Raw genomic sequence first — 16811 nt, 5'->3', positions numbered from 1 at the left:
GGTTAAATTTAGTTAACCGGCTTCAAAGATATTCCAAAGAGGAGATGGAGGCAGAATGACCAAATGACCACCTGAATTACGCATGCCCCAAAAGTAGCCTTTTACCAGCCAAACAATCTGACAAACCCATGCATGTGGGGTATCGCTGTACTCAGGAGATGTTCCTGAACACACATTGGGGTGTTGTTAGACAGTGGCATATACCAAAACCTGTATATCTATAACTAAAGTACAATTTGTGTGGAAAAAAAAATAAAAAAAATTACTATTACAAAGTTTGACAAAGTGTAGTTGTATAATTGGTGCATGGAAAGGGTTAAAATTACAGCATTTGGAATACCCTGGGGTGTCTAGTTTTCAAAAATATATGGTTTGAATGGGTTAAATTGAGTTAACCAGCTTCAAAGATGTTCCAAAGAGGAGATGGAGGCAGACTGACCAGATTTGTTAAAAAAGATTTGGAAATCATAAAACGCTGCTTGTACTTATTGCCCTATAACGTACAAAAAACAGCAAAAAAACATAAAAACATTGGGTATCTCTAAACTCAGGACAAGTAGTAGAATCTATTTAGCTAGTTTTTTTACTTGCTTTTTTAGGTGAGTAAAATATTTTTCAAATAAAAGTCATAAAATGTCTTTTTTTTCAATTTTTCACCATGTTTTTGTTATTTTTTTTATAGTAAATAAGATGATACGATCAAAATAATGGTATCTGAAGAAAGCCCATCTTGTCCTGAAAAAAACAATATATAACTTATGTGGGTACACTAAATGGGTGAGGAGAAAATTACACCTGAACACAAGCACCACAAAAGTGTCAAAACAGCCTCGGTCCCACAGGGTAGAAAACGAAAAATGAGCCCGGTCCTTAAGGGGTTAAATGTTTAACATTGAGATCTCTGTTCCTCACATGTGCAGTTGTATTATTCATTTCCTCAAATATCAATAGTGAAACATCTGCAAAAAGTACTCACCACACGCTTAAGGGGCCGGTTTTCAGCATGGAAAGGACTAATGCGCCCTCCGTACGTTCAGTGATCATAGCTTTTTTGCTATTTGTTTAAAAGCTTTCCGACACGAGTTGGGAAGCTCTATGCGTGTGGAAAGATCAGGTTGCAGACTTCATTTTTGGCAAAGTGTCTAGTCTGCCGTGTTTGGATTGACTTTTGCCGCTCCGATGCCGTGCTGCGCTCCTTCTTTGTGGCGGTGCTGGGGAGTCCGGTCGTCCGTGCGCTGCCGTTAGTGAGCCTTTTGCTCGTTCGTCGCAAGGCCGTATGGTGAACTGTCCGAGATTTTGTGCGTTTTCTTCCCGCCGCGGTTTTAATACAAAAACAATTTTGTTAGGTACTTTTTATAATCTTAGGTGCAAAATGTTGGCACTGGCGATGCTGCTTAAGACAAAAAGAAATTGAAGGAAATCAGGCTTTTTTGGTGTTTGTGAAAAGGATGGGCTAAACACGCCACAATGGGGAAGGATTCTAAGCCTTACCTAACCCTAAACTGTCAACCGTAAACCATTAACAGTACTCCGACGCTAACTGTAACTGGGCCTCTTCAAAGCCATGAGCTTAACCCGCCCCTAACTCAAGCTCTATCACCAAACCTTTCCATGCTTAAACGTTTCTAACCGCTAACTTTGGAAAGGTGGTTTAATTAGAAAGATTGGATTTGTGGAAAAGATATATTTGCTTTCAAAGGAAACAGCATCAGGCAACTTGGTATTTGTGAAGCCGATGGGTTCAGCACGCCACGATTGGAAAAAAGAGTAGTAATCAGATTCCATCCCGAAGCCTTACCCCTAACCTTGTAACACAGCCCAAAGAATGTGTGCCAGGAACTTCTGGTGGCTGCAGCAGAAGGGGAAGTTGCGGACCCCCGTAGGTAAGCGGTGGGGGAGTTACAATCTTCAGCTTTTCTTTTCTTAACGCAAACAACATTGTTTCAAAGAAGCAACCTCGCGCCCCAGTCACTAAGACTGCTGGAAGGTTTGTTTGAGCTGCCGCCTCATTTGAATACCCATGATGCACCGAGAAACGCCCCGCCTTATTGTTAGTTTAATAAGACTTTAAAACAGCCCAATATTAAATAGTTCCAATCCCTTTGCAATTGTGTTTTGCATGTGTTAAAGGTTCCAATGATCAGGCAAGAGCTGGGTGGGATTAATTAAACACACCTTAACCTCGAGGAGCACTGCCTGTGGCCGGGCCGTTGCCCTGCGGCATGCTTGGGTATACTCTGGTTTCTCTTCAGACCGAATAAATCTTTCGCCTTTTACTAAAGATTTCCGTGGGGAGGAACGACCATGAGTCTTAATCAATTTTTTGATGCCTGGCGTTTGCTGGGCTTCTTTGCTGTTGTTAACGATAGATCAAAAAGATTGCTTGCTTTAGTCGCAAGCTTCGTTCTGGCTAAGGGCTGCGTAGCATCCAGAAGCGCAAAATATCCTGCCTGTGTCATGCTATGTACTGTTTGGGGTTGTAGAAATGCTTTAACGAGGCAGAGTTAGACCACGCCCTCCAGACTGTATGCAAATAAGCCTGTACATATGCTGTCAAGCATATTCCCAATTGTTCTTTATGATAATAAACAAACCAAAAAAAAAAACAACTGTCCTTAAATGTTTAACATTGAGATCTCTGTTCCTCACATGTGCAGTTGTATTATTCATTTCCTCAAATATCAATAGTGAAACATCTGCAAAAAGTACTCACCACACGCTTAAGGGGCCGGTTTTCAGCATGGAAAGGACTAATGCGCCCTCCGTACGTTCAGTGATCATAGCTTTTTTGCTATTTGTTTAAAAGCTTTCCGACACGAGTTGGGAAGCTCTATGCGCGTGGAAAGATCAGGTTGCAGACTTCATTTTTGGCAAAGTGTCTAGTCTGCCGTGTTTGGATTGACTTTTGCCGCTCCGATGCCGTGCTGCGCTCCTTCTTTGTGGCGGTGCTGGGGAGTCCGGTCGTCCGTGCGCTGCCGTTAGTGAGCCTTTTGCTCGTTCGTCGCAAGGCCGTATGGTGAACTGTCCGAGATTTTGTGCGTTTTCTTCCCGCCGCGGTTTTAATACAAAAACAATTTTGTTAGGTACTTTTTATAATCTTAGGTGCAAAATGTTGGCACTGGCGATGCTGCTTAAGACAAAAAGAAATTGAAGGAAATCAGGCTTTTTTGGTGTTTGTGAAAAGGATGGGCTAAACACGCCACAATGGGGAAGGATTCTAAGCCTTACCTAACCCTAAACTGTCAACCGTAAACCATTAACAGTACTCCGACGCTAACTGTAACTGGGCCTCTTCAAAGCCATGAGCTTAACCCGCCCCTAACTCAAGCTCTATCACCAAACCTTTCCATGCTTAAACGTTTCTAACCGCTAACTTTGGAAAGGTGGTTTAATTAGAAAGATTGGATTTGTGGAAAAGATATATTTGCTTTCAAAGGAAACAGCATCAGGCAACTTGGTATTTGTGAAGCCGATGGGTTCAGCACGCCACGATTGGAAAAAAGAGTAGTAATCAGATTCCATCCCGAAGCCTTACCCCTAACCTTGTAACACAGCCCAAAGAATGTGTGCCAGGAACTTCTGGTGGCTGCAGCAGAAGGGGAAGTTGCGGACCCCCGTAGGTAAGCGGTGGGGGAGTTACAATCTTCAGCTTTTCTTTTCTTAACGCAAACAACATTGTTTCAAAGAAGCAACCTCGCGTCCCAGTCACTAAGACTGCTGGAAGGTTTGTTTGAGCTGCCGCCTCATTTGAATACCCATGATGCACCGAGAAACGCCCCGCCTTATTGTTAGTTTAATAAGACTTTAAAACAGCCCAATATTAAATAGTTCCAATCCCTTTGCAATTGTGTTTTGCATGTGTTAAAGGTTCCAATGATCAGGCAAGAGCTGGGTGGGATTAATTAAACACACCTTAACCTCGAGGAGCACTGCCTGTGGCCGGGCCGTTGCCCTGCGGCATGCTAGGGTATACTCTGGTTTCTCTTCAGACCGAATAAATCTTTCGCCTTTTACTAAAGATTTCCATGGGGAGGAACAACCATGAGTCTTAATCAATTTTTTGATGCCTGGCGTTTGCTGGGCTTCTTTGCTGTTGTTAACGATAGATCAAAAAGATTGCTTGCTTTAGTCGCAAGCTTTGTCTTGGCTAAGGGCTGCTTCGCATCCAGAAGCGCAAAATATCCCGCCTGTGTCATGCTATGTACTGTTTGGGGTTGTAGAAATGCTTTAACAAGGCAGAGTTAGACCACGCCCTCCAGACTGTATGCAAATAAGCCTGTACATATGCTTTCAAGCATATTCCCAATTGTTCTTTATGATAATAAACAAACCAAAAAAAACAAACAACTGTCCTTAAATGTTTAACATTGAGATCTCTGTTCCTCACATGTGCAGTTGTATTATTCATTTCCTCAAATATCAATAGTGAAACATCTGGAAAAAGTACTCACCACACGCTTAAGGGGCCGGTTTTCAGCATGGAAAGGACTAATGCGCCCTCCGTACGTTCAGTGATCATAGATTTTTTGCTATTTGTTTAAAAGCTTTCCGACACGAGTTGGGAAGCTCTATGCGTGTGGAAAGATCAGGTTGCAGACTACATTTTTGGCAAAGTGTCTAGTCTGCCGTGTTTGGATTGACTTTTGCCGCTCCGATGCCGTGCTGCGCTCCTTCTTTGTGGCGGTGCTGGGGAGTCCGGTCGTCCGTGCGCTGCCGTTAGTGAGCCTTTTGCTCGTTCGTCGCAAGGCCGTATGGTGAACTGTCCGAGATTTTGTGCGTTTTCTTCCCGCCGCAGTTTTAATACAAAAACAATTTTGTTAGGTACTTTTTATAATCTTAGGTGCAAAATGTTGGCACTGGCGATGCTGCTTAAGACAAAAAGAAATTGAAGGAAATCAGGCTTTTTTGGTGTTTGTGAAAAGGATGGGCTAAACACGCCACAATGGGGAAGGATTCTAAGCCTTACCTAACCCTAAACTGTCAACCGTAAACCATTAACAGTACTCCGACGCTAACTGTAACTGGGCCTCTTCAAAGCCATGAGCTTAACCCGCCCCTAACCCAAGCTCTATCACCAAACCTTTCCATGCTTAAACGTTTCTAACCGCTAACTTTGGAAAGGTGGTTTAATTAGAAAGATTGGATTTGTGGAAAAGATATATTTGCTTTCAAAGGAAACAGCATCAGGCAACTTGGTATTTGTGAAGCCGATGGGTTCAGCACGCCACGATTGGAAAAAAGAGTAGTAATCAGATTCCATCCCGAAGCCTTACCCCTAACCTTGTAACGCAGCCCAAAGAATGTGTGCCAGGAACTTCTGGTGGCTGCAGCAGAAGGGGAAGTTGCGGACCCCCGTAGGTAAGCGGTGGGGGAGTTACAATCTTCAGCTTTTCTTTTCTTAACGCAAACAACATTGTTTCAAAGAAGCAACCTCGCGCCCCAGTCACTAAGACTGCTGGAAGGTTTGTTTGAGCTGCCGCCTCATTTGAATACCCATGATGCACCGAGAAACGCCCCGCCTTATTGTTAGTTTAATAAGACTTTAAAACAGCCCAATATTAAATAGTTCCAATCCCTTTGCAATTGTGTTTTGCATGTGTTAAAGGTTCCAATGATCAGGCAAGAGCTGGGTGGGATTAATTAAACACACCTTAACCTCGAGGAGCACTGCTTGTGGCCGGGCCGTTGCCCTGCGGCATGCTTGGGTATACTCTGGTTTCTCTTCAGACCGAATAAATCTTTCGCCTTTTACTAAAGATTTCCGTGGGGAGGAATGACCATGAGTCTTAATCAATTTTTTGATGCCTGGCGTTTGCTGGGCTTCTTTGCTGTTGTTAACGATAGATCAAAAAGATTGCTTTCTTTAGTCGCAAGCTTCGTCCTGGCTAAGGGCTGCGTCGCATCCAGAAGCGCAAAATATCCTGCCTGTGTCATGCTATGTACTGTTTGGGGTTGTAGAAATGCTTTAATGAGGCAGAGTTAGACCACGCCCTCCAGACTGTATGCAAATAAGCCTGTACATATGCTTTCAAGCATATTCCCAATTGTTCTTTATGATAATAAACAAACCAAAAAAAAAAAACAACTGTCCTTAAATGTTTAACATTGAGATCTCTGTTCCTCACATGTGCAGTTGTATTATTCATTTCCTCAAATATCAATAGTGAAACATCTGGAAAAAGTACTCACCACACGCTTAAGGGGCCGGTTTTCAGCATGGAAAGGACTAATGCGCCCTCTGTACGTTCAGTGATCATAGCTTTTTTGCTATTTGTTTAAAAGCTTTCCGACACGAGTTGGGAAGCTCTATGCGTGTGGAAAGATCAGGTTGCAGACTTCATTTTTGGCAAAGTGTCTAGTCTGCCGTGTTTGGATTGACTTTTGCCGCTCCGATGCCGCGCTGCGCTCCTTCTTTGTGGCGGTGCTGGGGAGTCCGGTCGTCCGTGCGCTGCCGTTAGTGAGCCTTTTGCTCGTTCGTCGCAAGGCCGTATGGTGAACTGTCCGAGATTTTGTGCGTTTTCTTCCCGCCGCAGTTTTAATACAAAAACAATTTTGTTAGGTACTTTTTATAATCTTAGGTGCAAAATGTTGGCACTGGCGATGCTGCTTAAGACAAAAAGAAATTGAAGGAAATCAGGCTTTTTTGGTGTTTGTGAAAAGGATGGGCTAAACACGCCACAATGGGGAAGGATTCTAAGCCTTACCTAACCCTAAACTGTCAACCGTAAACCATTAACAGTACTCCGACGCTAACTGTAACTGGGCCTCTTCAAAGCCATGAGCTTAACCCGCCCCTAACCCAAGCTCTATCACCAAACCTTTCCATGCTTAAACGTTTCTAACCGCTAACTTTGGAAAGGTGGTTTAATTAGAAAGATTGGATTTGTGGAAAAGATATATTTGCTTTCAAAGGAAACAGCATCAGGCAACTTGGTATTTGTGAAGCCGATGGGTTCAGCACGCCACGATTGGAAAAAAGAGTAGTAATCAGATTCCATCCCGAAGCCTTACCCCTAACCTTGTAACACAGCCCAAAGACTGTGTGCCAGGAACTTCTGGTGGCTGCAGCAGAAGGGGAAGTTGCGGACCCCCGTAGGTAAGCGGTGGGGGAGTTACAATCTTCAGCTTTTCTTTTCTTAACGCAAACAACATTGTTTCAAAGAAGCAACCTCGCGCCCCAGTCACTAAGACTGCTGGAAGGTTTGTTTGAGCTGCCGCCTCATTTGAATACCCATGATGCACCGAGAAACGCCCCGACTTATTGTTAGTTTAATAAGACTTTAAAACAGCCCAATATTGAATAGTTCCAATCCCTTTGCAATTGTGTTTTGCATGTGTTAAAGGTTCCAATGATCAGGCAAGAGCTGGGTGGGATTAATTAAACACACCTTAACCTCGAGGAGCACTGCCTGTGGCCGGGCCGTTGCCCTGCGGCATGCTTGGGTATACTCTGGTTTCTCTTCAGACTGAATAAATCTTTCGCCTTTTACTAAAGATTTCCGTGGGGAGGAACGACCATGAGTCTTAATCAATTTTTTGATGCCTGGCGTTTGCTGGGCTTCTTTGCTGTTGTTAACGATAGATCAAAAAGATTGCTTGCTTTAGTCGCAAGCTTCGTCCTGGCTAAGGGCTGCGTTGCATCCAGAAGCACAAAATATCCTGCCTGTGTCATGCTATGTACTGTTTGGGGTTGTAGAAATGCTTTAACGAGGCAGAGGTAGACCACGCCCTCCAGACTGTATGCAAATAAGCCTGTACATATGCTTTCAAGCATATTCCCAATTGTTCTTTATGATAATAAACAAACCAAAAAAAAAAAACAACTGTCCTTAAATGTTTAACATTGAGATCTCTGTTCCTCACATGTGCAGTTGTATTATTCATTTCCTCAAATATCAATAGTGAAACATCTGGAAAAAGTACTCACCACACGCTTAAGGGGCCGGTTTTCAGCATGGAAAGGACTAATGCGCCCTCTGTACGTTCAGTGATCATAGCTTTTTTGCTATTTGTTTAAAAGCTTTCCGACACGAGTTGGGAAGCTCTATGCGTGTGGAAAGATCAGGTTGCAGACTTCATTTTTGGCAAAGTGTCTAGTCTGCCGTGTTTGGATTGACTTTTGCCGCTCCGATGCCGCGCTGCGCTCCTTCTTTGTGGCGGTGCTGGGGAGTCCGGTCGTCCGTGCGCTGCGGTTAGTGAGCCTTTTGCTCGTTCGTCGCAAGGCCGTATGGTGAACTGTCCGAGATTTTGTGCGTTTTCTTCCCGCCGCAGTTTTAATACAAAAACAATTTTGTTAGGTACTTTTTATAATCTTAGGTGCAAAATGTTGGCACTGGCGATGCTGCTTAAGACAAAAAGAAATTGAAGGAAATCAGGCTTTTTTGGTGTTTGTGAAAAGGATGGGCTAAACACGCCACAATGGGGAAGGATTCTAAGCCTTACCTAACCCTAAACTGTCAACCGTAAACCATTAACAGTACTCCGACGCTAACTGTAACTGGGCCTCTTCAAAGCCATGAGCTTAACCCGCCCCTAACCCAAGCTCTATCACCAAACCTTTCCATGCTTAAACGTTTCTAACCGCTAACTTTGGAAAGGTGGTTTAATTAGAAAGATTGGATTTGTGGAAAAGATATATTTGCTTTCAAAGGAAACAGCATCAGGCAACTTGGTATTTGTGAAGCCGATGGGTTCAGCACGCCACGATTGGAAAAAAGAGTAGTAATCAGATTCCATCCCGAAGCCTTACCCCTAACCTTGTAACGCAGCCCAAAGAATGTGTGCCAGGAACTTCTGGTGGCTGCAGCAGAAGGGGAAGTTGCGGACCCCCGTAGGTAAGCGGTGGGGGAGTTACAATCTTCAGCTTTTCTTTTCTTAACGCAAACAACATTGTTTCAAAGAAGCAACCTCGCGCCCCAGTCACTAAGACTGCTGGAAGGTTTGTTTGAGCTGCCGCCTCATTTGAATACCCATGATGCACCGAGAAACGCCCCGCCTTATTGTTAGTTTAATAAGACTTTAAAACAGCCCAATATTAAATAGTTCCAATCCCTTTGCAATTGTGTTTTGCATGTGTTAAAGGTTCCAATGATCAGGCAAGAGCTGGGTGGGATTAATTAAACACACCTTAACCTCGAGGAGCACTGCCTGTGGCCGGGCCGTTGCCCTGCGGCATGCATGGGTATACTCTGGTTTCTCTTCAGACCGAATAAATCTTTCGCCTTTTACTAAAGATTTCCGTGGGGAAGAATGACCATGAGTCTTAATCAATTTTTTGATGTCTGGTGTTTGCTGGGCTTCTTTGCTGTTGTTAACGATAGATCAAAAAGATTGCTTGCTTTAGTCGCAAGCTTTGTCCTGGCTAAGGACTGCGTCGCATCCAGAAGCGCAAAATATCCTGCCTGTGTCATGCTATGTACTGTTTGGGGTTGTAGAAATGCTTTAACGAGGCAGAGTTAGACCACGCCCTCCAGACTGTATGCAAATAAGCCTGTACATATGCTTTCAAGCATATTCCCAATTGTTCTTTATGATAATAAACAAACCAAAAAAAAAAAACAACTGTCCTTAAATGTTTAACATTGAGATCTCTGTTCCTCACATGTGCAGTTGTATTATTCATTTCCTCAAATATCAATAGTGAAACATCTGGAAAAAGTACTCACCACACGCTTAAGGGGCCGGTTTTCAGCATGGAAAGGACTAATGCGCCCTCTGTACGTTCAGGGATCATAGCTTTTTTGCTATTTGTTTAAAAGCTTTCCGACACGAGTTGGGAAGCTTTATGCGTGTGGAAAGATCAGGTTGCAGACTTCATTTTTGGCAAAGTGTCTAGTCTGCCGTGTTTGGATTGACTTTTGCCGCTCCGATGCCGTGCTGCGCTCCTTCTTTGTGGCGGTGCTGGGGAGTCCGGTCGTCCGTGCGCTGCCGTTAGTGAGCCTTTTGCTCGTTCGTCGCAAGGCCGTATGGTGAACTGTCCGAGATTTTGTGCGTTTTCTTCCCGCCGCAGTTTTAATACAAAAACAATTTTGTTAGGTACTTTTTATAATCTTAGGTGCAAAATGTTGGCACTGGCGATGCTGCTTAAGACAAAAAGAAATTGAAGGAAATCAGGCTTTTTTGGTGTTTGTGAAAAGGATGGGCTAAACACGCCACAATGGGGAAGGATTCTAAGCCTTACCTAACCCTAAACTGTCAACCGTAAACCATTAACAGTACTCCGACGCTAACTGTAACTGGGCCTCTTCAAAGCCATGAGCTTAACCCTCCCCTAACCCAAGCTCTATCACCAAACCTTTCCATGCTTAAACGTTTCTAACCGCTAACTTTGGAAAGGTGGTTTAATTAGAAAGATTGGATTTGTGGAAAAGATATATTTGCTTTCAAAGGAAACAGCATCAGGCAACTTGGTATTTGTGAAGCCGATGGGTTCAGCACGCCACGATTGGAAAAAAGAGTAATAATCAGATTCCAGCCCGAAGCCTTACCCCTAACCTTGTAACACAGCCCAAAGAATGTGTGCCAGGAACTTCTGGTGGCTGCAGCAGAAGGGGAAGTTGCGGACCCCCGTAGGTAAGCGGTGGGGGAGTTACAATCTTCAGCTTTTCTTTTCTTAACGCAAACAACATTGTTTCAAAGAAGCAACCTCGCGCCCCAGTCACTAAGACTGCTGGAAGGTTTGTTTGAGCTGCCGCCTCATTTGAATACCCATGATGCACCGAGAAACGCCCCGCCTTATTGTTAGTTTAATAAGACTTTAAAACAGCCCAATATTAAATAGTTCCAATCCCTTTGCAATTGTGTTTTGCATGTGTTAAAGGTTCCAATGATCAGGCAAGAGCTGGGTGGGATTAATTAAACACACCTTAACCTCGAGGAGCACTGCCTGTGGCCGGGCCGTTGCCCTGCGGCATGCTTGGGTATACTCTGGTTTCTCTTCAGACCGAATAAATCTTTCGCCTTTTACTAAAGATTTCCGTGGGGAGGAACGACCATGAGTCTTAATCAATTTTTTGATGCCTGGCGTTTGCTGGGCTTCTTTGCTGTTGTTAACGACAGATCAAAAAGATTGCTTGCTTTAGTCGCAAGCTTTGTCTTGGCTAAGGGCTGCTTCGCATCCAGAAGCGCAAAATATCCTGCCTGTGTCATGCTATGTACTGTTTGGGGTTGTAGAAATGCTTTAACGAGGCAGAGTTAGACCACGCCCTCCAGACTGTATGCAAATAAGCCTGTACATATGCTGTCAAGCATATTCCCAATTGTTCTTTATGATAATAAACAAACCAAAAAAAAAAAACAACTGTCCTTAAATGTTTAACATTGAGATCTCTGTTCCTCACATGTGCAGTTGTATTATTCATTTCCTCAAATATCAATAGTGAAACATCTGGAAAAAGTACTCACCACACGCTTAAGGGGCCGGTTTTCAGCATGGAAAGGACTAATGCGCCCTCTGTACGTTCAGTGATCATAGATTTTTTGCTATTTGTTTAAAAGCTTTCTGACACGAGTTGGGAAGCTCTATGCGTGTGGAAAGATCAGGTTGCAGACTACATTTTTGGCAAAGTGTCTAGTCTGCCGTGTTTGGATTGACTTTTGCCGCTCCGATGCCGTGCTGCGCTCCTTCTTTGTGGCGGTGCTGGGGAGTCCGGTCGTCCGTGCGCTGCCGTTAGTGAGCCTTTTGCTCGTTCGTCGCAAGGCCGTATGGTGAACTGTCCGAGATTTTGTGCGTTTTCTTCCCGCCGCAGTTTTAATACAAAAACAATTTTGTTAGGTACTTTTTATAATCTTAGGTGCAAAATGTTGGCACTGGCGATGCTGCTTAAGACAAAAAGAAATTGAAGGAAATCAGGCTTTTTTGGTGTTTGTGAAAAGGATGGGCTAAACACGCCACAATGGGGAAGGATTCTAAGCCTTACCTAACCCTAAACTGTCAACCGTAAACCATTAACAGTACTCCGACGCTAACTGTAACTGGGCCTCTTCAAAGCCATGAGCTTAACCCGCCCCTAACCCAAGCTCTGTCACCAAACCTTTCCATGCTTAAACGTTTCTAACCGCTAACTTTGGAAAGGTGGTTTAATTAGAAAGATTGGATTTGTGGAAAAGATATATTTGCTTTCAAAGGAAACAGCATCAGGCAACTTGGTATTTGTGAAGCCGATGGGTTCAGCACGCCACGATTGGAAAAAAGAGTAGTAATCAGATTCCATCCCGAAGCCTTACCCCTAACCTTGTAACGCAGCCCAAAGAATGTGTGCCAGGAACTTCTGGTGGCTGCAGCAGAAGGGGAAGTTGCGGACCCCCGTAGGTAAGCGGTGGGGGAGTTACAATCTTCAGCTTTTCTTTTCTTAACGCAAACAACATTGTTTCAAAGAAGCAACCTCGCGCCCCAGTCACTAAGACTGCTGGAAGGTTTGTTTGAGCTGCCGCCTCATTTGAATACCCATGATGCACCGAGAAACGCCCCGCCTTATTGTTAGTTTAATAAGACTTTAAAACAGCCCAATATTAAATAGTTCCAATCCCTTTGCAATTGTGTTTTGCATGTGTTAAAGGTTCCAATGATCAGGCAAGAGCTGGGTGGGATTAATTAAACACACCTTAACCTCGAGGAGCACTGCCTGTGGCCGGGCCGTTGCCCTGCGGCATGCATGGGTATACTCTGGTTTCTCTTCAGACCGAATAAATCTTTCGCCTTTTACTAAAGATTTCCGTGGGGAGGAATGACCATGAGTCTTAATCAATTTTTTGATGTCTGGTGTTTGCTGGGCTTCCTTGCTGTTGTTAACGATAGATCAAAAAGATTGCTTGCTTTAGTCGCAAGCTTTGTCCTGGCTAAGGACTGCGTCGCATCCAGAAGCGCAAAATATCCTGCCTGTGTCATGCTATGTACTGTTTGGGGTTGTAGAAATGCTTTAACGAGGCAGAGTTAGACCACGCCCTCCAGACTGTATGCAAATAAGCCTGTACATATGCTTTCAAGCATATTCCCAATTGTTCTTTATGATAATAAACAAACCAAAAAAAAAAACAACTGTCCTTAAATGTTTAACATTGAGATCTCTGTTCCTCACATGTGCAGTTGTATTATTCATTTCCTCAAATATCAATAGTGAAACATCTGGAAAAAGTACTCACCACACGCTTAAGGGGCCGGTTTTCAGCATGGAAAGGACTAATGCGCCCTCTGTACGTTCAGGGATCATAGCTTTTTTGCTATTTGTTTAAAAGCTTTCCGACACGAGTTGGGAAGCTTTATGCGTGTGGAAAGATCAGGTTGCAGACTTCATTTTTGGCAAAGTGTCTAGTCTGCCGTGTTTGGATTGACTTTTGCCGCTCCGATGCCGTGCTGCGCTCCTTCTTTGTGGCGGTGCTGGGGAGTCCGGTCGTCCGTGCGCTGCCGTTAGTGAGCCTTTTGCTCGTTCGTCGCAAGGCCGTATGGTGAACTGTCCGAGATTTTGTGCGTTTTCTTCCCGCCGCAGTTTTAATACAAAAACAATTTTGTTAGGTACTTTTTATAATCTTAGGTGCAAAATGTTGGCACTGGCGATGCTGCTTAAGACAAAAAGAAATTGAAGGAAATCAGGCTTTTTTGGTGTTTGTGAAAAGGATGGGCTAAACACGCCACAATGGGGAAGGATTCTAAGCCTTACCTAACCGTAAACTGTCAACCGTAAACCATTAACAGTACTCCGACGCTAACTGTAACTGGGCCTCTTCAAAGCCATGAGCTTAACCCTCCCCTAACCCAAGCTCTATCACCAAACCTTTCCATGCTTAAACGTTTCTAACCGCTAACTTTGGAAAGGTGGTTTAATTAGAAAGATTGGATTTGTGGAAAAGATATATTTGCTTTCAAAGGAAACAGCATCAGGCAACTTGGTATTTGTGAAGCCGATGGGTTCAGCACGCCACGATTGGAAAAAAGAGTAATAATCAGATTCCAGCCCGAAGCCTTACCCCTAACCTTGTAACACAGCCCAAAGAATGTGTGCCAGGAACTTCTGGTGGCTGCAGCAGAAGGGGAAGTTGCGGACCCCCGTAGGTAAGCGGTGGGGGAGTTACAATCTTCAGCTTTTCTTTTCTTAACGCAAACAACATTGTTTCAAAGAAGCAACCTCGCGCCCCAGTCACTAAGACTGCTGGAAGGTTTGTTTGAGCTGCCGCCTCATTTGAATACCCATGATGCACCGAGAAACGCCCCGCCTTATTGTTAGTTTAATAAGACTTTAAAACAGCCCAATATTAAATAGTTCCAATCCCTTTGCAATTGTGTTTTGCATGTGTTAAAGGTTCCAATGATCAGGCAAGAGCTGGGTGGGATTAATTAAACACACCTTAACCTCGAGGAGCACTGCCTGTGGCCGGGCCGTTGCCCTGCGGCATGCTTGGGTATACTCTGGTTTCTCTTCAGACCGAATAAATCTTTCGCCTTTTACTAAAGATTTCCGTGGGGAGGAACGACCATGAGTCTTAATCAATTTTTTGATGCCTGGCGTTTGCTGGGCTTCTTTGCTGTTGTTAACGACAGATCAAAAAGATTGCTTGCTTTAGTCGCAAGCTTTGTCTTGGCTAAGGGCTGCTTCGCATCCAGAAGCGCAAAATATCCCGCCTGTGTCATGCTATGTACTGTTTGGGGTTGTAGAAATGCTTTAACGAGGCAGAGTTAGACCACGCCCTCCAGACTGTATGCAAATAAGCCTGTACATATGCTGTCAAGCATATTCCCAATTGTTCTTTATGATAATAAACAAACCAAAAAAAAAAAACAACTGTCCTTAAATGTTTAACATTGAGATCTCTGTTCCTCACATGTGCAGTTGTATTATTCATTTCCTCAAATATCAATAGTGAAACATCTGGAAAAAGTACTCACCACACGCTTAAGGGGCCGGTTTTCAGCATGGAAAGGACTAATGCGCCCTCTGTACGTTCAGTGATCATAGATTTTTTGCTATTTGTTTAAAAGCTTTCTGACACGAGTTGGGAAGCTCTATGCGTGTGGAAAGATCAGGTTGCAGACTACATTTTTGGCAAAGTGTCTAGTCTGCCGTGTTTGGATTGACTTTTGCCGCTCCGATGCCGTGCTGCGCTCCTTCTTTGTGGCGGTGCTGGGGAGTCCGGTCGTCCGTGCGCTGCCGTTAGTGAGCCTTTTGCTCGTTCGTCGCAAGGCCGTATGGTGAACTGTCCGAGATTTTGTGCGTTTTCTTCCCGCCGCAGTTTTAATACAAAAACAATTTTGTTAGGTACTTTTTATAATCTTAGGTGCAAAATGTTGGCACTGGCGATGCTGCTTAAGACAAAAAGAAATTGAAGGAAATCAGGCTTTTTTGGTGTTTGTGAAAAGGATGGGCTAAACACGCCACAATGGGGAAGGATTCTAAGCCTTACCTAACCCTAAACTGTCAACCGTAAACCATTAACAGTACTCCGACGCTAACTGTAACTGGGCCTCTTCAAAGCCATGAGCTTAACCCGCCCCTAACCCAAGCTCTGTCACCAAACCTTTCCATGCTTAAACGTTTCTAACCGCTAACTTTGGAAAGGTGGTTTAATTAGAAAGATTGGATTTGTGGAAAAGATATATTTGCTTTCAAAGGAAACAGCATCAGGCAACTTGGTATTTGTGAAGCCGATGGGTTCAGCACGCCACGATTGGAAAAAAGAGTAGTAATCAGATTCCATCCCGAAGCCTTACCCCTAACCTTGTAACACAGCCCAAAGAATGTGTGCCAGGAACTTCTGGTGGCTGCAGCAGAAGGGGAAGTTGCGGACCCCCGTAGGTAAGCGGTGGGGGAGTTACAATCTTCAGCTTTTCTTTTCTTAACGCAAACAACATTGTTTCAAAGAAGCAACCTCGCGCCCCAGTCACTAAGACTGCTGGAAGGTTTGTTTGAGCTGCCGCCTCATTTGAATACCCATGATGCACCGAGAAACGCCCCGCCTTATTGTTAGTTTAATAAGACTTTAAAACAGCCCAATATTAAATAGTTCCAATCCCTTTGCAATTGTGTTTTGCATGTGTTAAAGGTTCCAATGATCAGGCAAGAGCTGGGTGGGATTAATTAAACACACCTTAACCTCGAGGAGCACTGCCTGTGGCCGGGCCGTTGCCCTGCGGCATGCTTGGGTATACTCTGGTTTCTCTTCAGACCGAATAAATCTTTCGCCTTTTACTAAAGATTTCCGTGGGGAGGAACGACCATGACTCTTAATCAATTTTTTGATGCCTGGCGTTTGCTGGGCTTCTTTGCTGTTGTTAACGATAGATCAAAAAGATTGCTTGCTTTAGTCGCAAGCTTCGTCCTGGCTAAGGGCTGCGTCGCATCCAGAAGCGCAAAATATCCTGCCTGTGTCATGCTATGTACTGTTTGGGGTTGTAGAAATGCTTTAACGAGGCAGAGGTAGACCACGCCCTCCAGACTGTATGCAAATAAGCCTGTACATATGCTTTCAAGCATATTCCCAATTGTTCTTTATGATAATAAACAAACCAAAAAAAAAACACAACTGTCCTTAAATGTTTAACATTGAGATCTCTGTTCCTCACATGTGCATTTGTATTATTCATTTCCTCAAATATCAATAGTGAAACATCTGGAAAAAGTACTCACCACACGCTTAAGGGGCCGGTTTTCAGCATGGAAAGGACTAATGCGCCCTCTGTACGTTCAGTGATCATAGCTTTTTTGCTGTTTGTTTAAAAGCTTTCCGACACGAGTTGGGAAGCTCTATGCGTGTGGAAAGATCAGGTTGCAGACTTCATTTTTGGCAAAGTGTCTAGTCTGCCGTGTTTGGATTGGCTTTTG

At 43.9% G+C, this 16811-nt stretch overlaps 9 non-coding genes across 9 annotated transcripts; all 9 read left to right on the top strand.

Annotated features, from left to right (window-relative positions):
- Positions 1 to 2232: 2232 nt before the first annotated feature.
- On the top strand, positions 2233 to 2347 carry LOC128488000 (U5 spliceosomal RNA). The gene has a single exon (XR_008353443.1). It is a non-coding gene; the product is annotated as a U5 spliceosomal RNA (small nuclear RNA).
- Positions 2348 to 3969: 1622 nt separating this feature from the next.
- On the top strand, positions 3970 to 4084 carry LOC128488147 (U5 spliceosomal RNA). The gene has a single exon (XR_008353584.1). It is a non-coding gene; the product is annotated as a U5 spliceosomal RNA (small nuclear RNA).
- A 1623-nt stretch (positions 4085 to 5707) lies between these two features.
- On the top strand, positions 5708 to 5822 carry LOC128488140 (U5 spliceosomal RNA). The gene has a single exon (XR_008353577.1). It is a non-coding gene; the product is annotated as a U5 spliceosomal RNA (small nuclear RNA).
- Positions 5823 to 7445: 1623 nt separating this feature from the next.
- On the top strand, positions 7446 to 7560 carry LOC128488128 (U5 spliceosomal RNA). The gene has a single exon (XR_008353565.1). It is a non-coding gene; the product is annotated as a U5 spliceosomal RNA (small nuclear RNA).
- Positions 7561 to 9183: 1623 nt separating this feature from the next.
- LOC128488250 (U5 spliceosomal RNA) lies at positions 9184 to 9298 on the top strand. Its single transcript, XR_008353680.1, has one exon. It is a non-coding gene; the product is annotated as a U5 spliceosomal RNA (small nuclear RNA).
- A 1623-nt stretch (positions 9299 to 10921) lies between these two features.
- On the top strand, positions 10922 to 11036 carry LOC128487999 (U5 spliceosomal RNA). The gene has a single exon (XR_008353442.1). It is a non-coding gene; the product is annotated as a U5 spliceosomal RNA (small nuclear RNA).
- A 1623-nt stretch (positions 11037 to 12659) lies between these two features.
- Positions 12660 to 12774, top strand: LOC128488160 (U5 spliceosomal RNA). Its single transcript, XR_008353596.1, has one exon. It is a non-coding gene; the product is annotated as a U5 spliceosomal RNA (small nuclear RNA).
- A 1622-nt stretch (positions 12775 to 14396) lies between these two features.
- LOC128487998 (U5 spliceosomal RNA) lies at positions 14397 to 14511 on the top strand. Its single transcript, XR_008353441.1, has one exon. It is a non-coding gene; the product is annotated as a U5 spliceosomal RNA (small nuclear RNA).
- A 1623-nt stretch (positions 14512 to 16134) lies between these two features.
- LOC128488226 (U5 spliceosomal RNA) lies at positions 16135 to 16249 on the top strand. The gene has a single exon (XR_008353657.1). It is a non-coding gene; the product is annotated as a U5 spliceosomal RNA (small nuclear RNA).
- Positions 16250 to 16811: the final 562 nt, after the last annotated feature.

The sequence above is a fragment of the Spea bombifrons genome, chromosome 3 (genome assembly GCF_027358695.1).
Source record: "Spea bombifrons isolate aSpeBom1 chromosome 3, aSpeBom1.2.pri, whole genome shotgun sequence".
NCBI classification, from domain to species: Eukaryota; Metazoa; Chordata; class Amphibia; order Anura; family Pelobatidae; genus Spea; species Spea bombifrons.
This window is presented reverse-complemented; position numbering and strand designations above follow the sequence as displayed.